Below are 5,788 nucleotides of genomic sequence, written 5' to 3'. Positions count from 1 at the left end.
GATCCTTCTTCTGAAGAAGGGTCTAGGCCCGAAACGTCAGCCTTCCTACGCCTCTGATGCTGCTTGGCCTGCTGTGTTCATCCAGCTCTACACCTTGTTAGCTTGTAACAGTGTTCATTTTAAATTTCTAGGGTAATTTAGAATGGCTGATATCAGATCAGCCTATTGTTATAGGCCACAGCTGATTTTATTTCCTCCGATTTTTCATGTATAGTGGATGCAGTGTCTAACTGACAACTGAGCTGATCTCATCCTAAACCCACCATCATCAAATGCTCAAATTGCCCCTTAGTTATGAAGGACCAGTAAGAGCTGTCCATTTCACAATCATTTTGTTATTTTCCAAATTCCTCTTTGTCAATAAAATATAAGCTACGTGGAATGAATATAAGAAAATTCTATATATTGTCATAAATGTCAAGGCTTTAATTCCAGTGATCAGAAAATAAAACTGAAATCAATAGCTTTCATCAACAACCCCCATCAGAATTTGTTCAGTGTAAGGTCACGATGTGTCCCAGCTGTATGGACTGACCATTATGGTTACCAAGTATCATCACCATGGAGATTGTTCTCATTTGAATATTTGAGAGACCCTTGTGGTGCTAATACGCCTCCTGTTTAGCATTCCTTCAAAACATGTACAAAATAATCTGTATTCACTATGTAGTGGTAAGATAAAAGAATATGCAAATCATTGTTAGGGCATCAGAAGAAATTACCTGTGTGTTAATAGATGAGACATAAAATGTATATTTTATAACCACTGGGCATCACATTCGGGATAAAGTAAAATGCATGATTATATAAAGTCACAGGATGGATTAAAATTCTATTATTTCTTTTGAATGGTTCAAAGACCTGGCAGTATTAATTATTAAACAGTGTAAAATAAGTTCTCAGGTATATTCATAAAGTCAGAATTGACAAAAACAAAAACAGAATGTGAGTCAATTTATTTTTTTACATTTCAAAGTACAGTCACACTTTCTTCTGTAAGTATAGGCTGACCAGAATTTAAAAGTTTGGAATGTTAGGCCCTCACAAACCAGAGTCTAAAATGGGAAAAACCCACTGAGATATTCATAGATGCAGCAGGATGTCTGTCGTGACTGACTGTTTAAAGGCAAGTATTGACTTCGGCCATGCTATAGCATTCTCTGCTGCTTAGTTTGTAAGAGAATTACACTCCACAGATTTGCTGTCTGTGTGGACACAAGGTCATTACTCAGACTGGACAGTATTTGCGTTGAAGTGCTCAATCGAGTTGGTGATGGATTGAACTTCAGTTTCACAAGACACAGGGTAACTTCATGATTACACAGTCTGGCACCAACAAAACAGCAAGTTTGAGTCTGTTGTTGCGGGTGGTATACAGTGTGAGTACGATGCTTTGTTTCTTAGCAGCGGTTTGTGACAGGAAAGCACATGTCTTTAGTGAATGAAGGTGCAGATTGTACTATTTGGAAGCTAGTGCTGAGTGAATCCATCATTCAGTTCTCTCATTGTGCAGATGGTTGTTGGCAACAGTGCCCAAGTGGCCTGTCTTAAAGTTGCAATGAGTGAGGACCTTCAAAAGTACCTTGTCAGCTCCAATGGAATATCTCAAGCCACTGCCTTCTCCAATGAAGAGCAGACTGATGGGGTGGCCACACAGTGTAAGCTCGACGGCAAGGTGTCAGGAACCAAATCTATCCCAGGCAATTTCTGGTCTTAGAGTAAGACCCGCTTGAAGCAATTAGGTGGAGGCCACATGTGGTAGATGTTAATAAGTGTTTCTTACCACCACAGCTGCTGCAGTCAACCATGCCCCTTCTAGAAACATCATAAACAAAATGCTATGTCAATTCCTCAATTGTGGGTTCAGGCCCAGGTATGGCTATGGTGGATTTAATGGATCTTTGTTGAGTGCAATTTTAAAATTCATTCAAGAGATACGGATGCCACAGCCTGGTCCAGTATTTATTGCCCATCGCTTATTGCCCTGGTGAAGTTTGTGATGATCTGCCTTCCTGAACTTCTGACATCGTGTCATATTGGTTAGTGATGTTAGGGTATGAGGTCTAGGAGTTTGACCCAGTAACACAATGATATCATTCCAAGTCAGGGTGGCGAGTGGTTTAGAGGGGAATTTGCAGATCGTGATGTTCCCATGTATCTGTTGTATTGAACCATTGCAAAGATCTCCCTTGAAGATCTAACTCATAGAATCTGGTAAAAGGCATTGTCAGATCTGCGGCAATGATTTATCTCCACTGGGAAATCTTGTGTATGATTGAGTCAACACCTGACATGAGTGAAGGTTGTGTTTTATTATAGCACTCACCATCCGCAAGTATGACCAGTCAAATCTCCCCTTTAACCTTTTGACAGGAAATGATGGGTTTAGATTCTCCACAGTGATGCGCATATCTTCATGCTAAGCAAAGCCTTAAATAGCATCAAAGATTTGTTGCAAATCTATAGGCTTCACTCTGCCACACTTGGGAAAGTGACGTGTGTGTTGTGAATGTTCTCCATTCCTATGTTTTCATGAGCCTTAAATAGTCTAGTCTTGCCTGGGAATAATGGATTGAGGATACCATCGTTCTCCTGAAGGGGTTCGTTGAGCTGAGATTATATGAGCTGAGACAGGATGGTGATCCAGGCTGATTGGAATTCTCTTTGCTTTGCTTGATAAGGAGCTGGGACATATTGTTCTGAGAGAGCTAAGAATCCTGGCCATTGCAGATGAACACAGGTCGTAACTGAGCAAAATATTCATTGTGAGACAGGACTAACAGTTCACAGGAATCATTCACAATGTAAATGTTGTCAGTGAAGCTGGTCAAAAGAAAAAAATGGAGCCCATGTGTGGAGTGGCTTCGATCTTAAAGGAGGAGGCAATTGAACTAAAAATATTTAGAAGACCACATGGTCCTCAGGTAGGGTCAACTTGACGAAGTCCCTTGGTCAGATGAGCTGGAGAAAAAGTGTGGTTGAGATGCATTAACGCAGATGGTGGAGGTAACTGGTGGTTGGTATTTGGCTGGTCAAGTTGGCGTATTGGTTTCTCTAGACAGACTACCCGCAACTCTATCAATATCATAGTTCTGCATGGCCAGATCCTTAAGACTGAGGTTCTGATGGTTTCAGGTATTGAGATGTGTCCTTCATCATCAACATAATGAACTATCAGCCTGGTTATTGGGATGAACTCCGGACTGAGACATTGAGACTCACAGCTTTAGGAGCACAGATCCTCTTGTCCCAAAGTCAATGGGATCTGGAATATGACAGGGCTTGAAGAATGTAGGCACTGCAGAGCGACTGACAGATATGAGCAATAAACAGAAGTTGCTGGAAATGCTCAGCAGGTCTGGCAGCATCTGTGAAGAAAATAATCAGAGTTAATGTTTCGGGCCTGAAGTAGCATTTCCAGCTACTTCTGTTTTTGTTCATGCTTTACAGCATCTGCAGTTCTTTTGGTTTTGACAGATATGAACATTGGGCACAACTAATGCCAAACAAACCTCAACAGGACCCACACCCCCTTCTTCAAAACAGACAAATACAATCACAGCATCATCATCATCCAGGATAGCTGTTGTCTTATGAGCATTAACCATTTAATGGAACCATTTAACCACTGAGGAAATGTTAATCTGGCTGACCTGCTTTCTCTTGCAATGGGGAAATACCTGCTGAGTAGTGATGGAGGGGTATGACAGATCCTCATCTTGTTAGGTGAGAATTTGTCTGTCATTCCTGAAAGGACAAAGTGAGACCGCAGAGACCCTTGGAATCGGCAATTAAAATGGTCATGACCAAATGGGAACTGAGCTCCCACGTACCTGAGCATGATAATATATAATGGACCATTTGAAAAGGAAGGAATTGAGCAATGAATCTACCAGGAGTGGTCACTTTGTGAATGTTGGCATGGAAACTAGAAGCTGGAAGCTGCCATCTGGAGGCCGTAAAGGGAAAATCTTCAATGGAGATGAAGTCAGACACAGATTGAGGAAGAAAACAGGCTGCAATCTTTTGCAGAATTATGTGTAAATATGTGAAGAAGCACTGTAACCAGAGTGAGAGATAGAAAGAGCGATCTGATTTTATTTGATTACTACAACCATTTAAGCAATTTACCAATTACAGTGAATGGATATTTCATCACACTCTTCAGCTGCTCTCTGAATTTAGTCTGGGTCACTACATAAATACAGGTGTTGGTACAGGTACTCAAAAGCTGTAGCATGTAGCCTGATTGTTGAGTGGTACACGCAGGATCATGAGGGCCTGTGCAGTAATAAGTGTTTATAATTTGCCCATAATGAAATATGCAACATTTGTCATCCATAATAGTATAAAACTGCCTGATATGCTGAAGAGTAAAATGATGGATTTCCTGCGGCTCTCCATTTCTGGGTCAGTGTGATTCTCACTCTTGCTGTGATCCAGTAGCTTCCTGCGGACCTGCTGGCCACTAAAATGTGTCTGATAGTCAGAGCATTGAGCAATAAAATCAGAATAAATGGAAGGAAAGGAATTAAAATAATGCTGGGGCTGTAAAATGTAATCCACATAGTTTCAGTGTAAAAGTTCTGTGATGGGATACCACCCCAGAGTACATTGTCAATTACATATTCAGGTTCATATACAAAGTACCAAGGAATATTTATCAAACAGAACAGCACACTCACTGTTTTTATAACTGTATCTGCAGTTTTCTCTGTGCAATATTTTGTTTTCATCTTCTGGCAACAAATTACAATGAGTCGGTCAAAGGTGAAGGAGACAGTGAACCAGACAGAAATGTCTGTGGCTGCATAAAACAGGACATGTAAGAAAGAGTGTGCAGGAGTGGTCTCCAGGTAGGTACCTGGAAAATGAAAAGGAATAACTGTAAACAGTATCACATCAGTGCAAACAACCAGTAAATCTGCCGTGGACATGGCCACCAGATAGTGGGTGATACATTTCGAGAGTCCACACTTTCCTCGTGACAGGATCAGAATAGCCATTGAGTTAACTGGAAAATGTTCAGGGATAAAAAAATGAATTATAGATTTGAGTCTCAGATAGCGTATGAATGACATCAGTTCACAAGCACTTTAGAATAGGAATACATTATTCAACAACCACAACCCTGTTCTGTCATTGAAGTGAATCCTGACCATCCCTATTTTGAATTTAGTTATCTGCCTTGGTTTTGCTTTGAGCCAATATTGCTGCCTTTACATTGAAATACTGGTCTAAGTATCTTGGGCTGTGAGAGTTCTTGAGGTTGCATGGTCCCTATTTCTAAGCAAGGCATTTCAACTCCTTATGTCCTGTAACACTTTTTTTGTTTATATCTGTCCATAGTAGATTATTGAATACAACTCTTTTGCATAGTTCGGGATTTCTCTCTTCACATGCTCATTCTAGACTGATGCGCGTTGCTGATGTCAGAGTCATGGGGTCAGCTATACCATTTTGACTTACCTAAACCTCATTATGGATAATTTTGATCAAATTCTTCAGAGATGTTATGACCCATATCTAGGAAGATGCTACTTGAACTCAGAACTTGTGGCCCAGAGGCAGGAATTCTATCACTGTGCCATAAGAGTCCCATGAACCATTTTGTACCATGCAATATATTTACATTATAAACTCCCGACAATGATCTTTCAATTTCATTTTTAAAAGTTTGTGTGATCTGAGTTTAAGTGTCCTTTTTTTTTTGAGAGGGAGTTTCACATTTTCTCACAAATCAGTGGGTGCAAGGTGATATCTTGGCTTCCCGAAGATGAAGAGCATC

General features: G+C 40.5%; 1 pseudogene; it reads right to left on the bottom strand.

The window, feature by feature from the left end:
- Nucleotides 1-4,108: 4,108 nt before the first annotated feature.
- Nucleotides 4,109-5,006, bottom strand: LOC125483790 (annotated as a pseudogene).
- Nucleotides 5,007-5,788: the final 782 nt, after the last annotated feature.

This window comes from Rhincodon typus, chromosome 8 (genome assembly GCF_021869965.1).
Source record: "Rhincodon typus isolate 14 chromosome 8, sRhiTyp1.1, whole genome shotgun sequence".
Taxonomy (NCBI): Eukaryota; Metazoa; Chordata; class Chondrichthyes; order Orectolobiformes; family Rhincodontidae; genus Rhincodon; species Rhincodon typus.
Note: the sequence above shows the minus strand (reverse complement) of the source record. Positions and strands in the feature narration are given on the sequence as shown.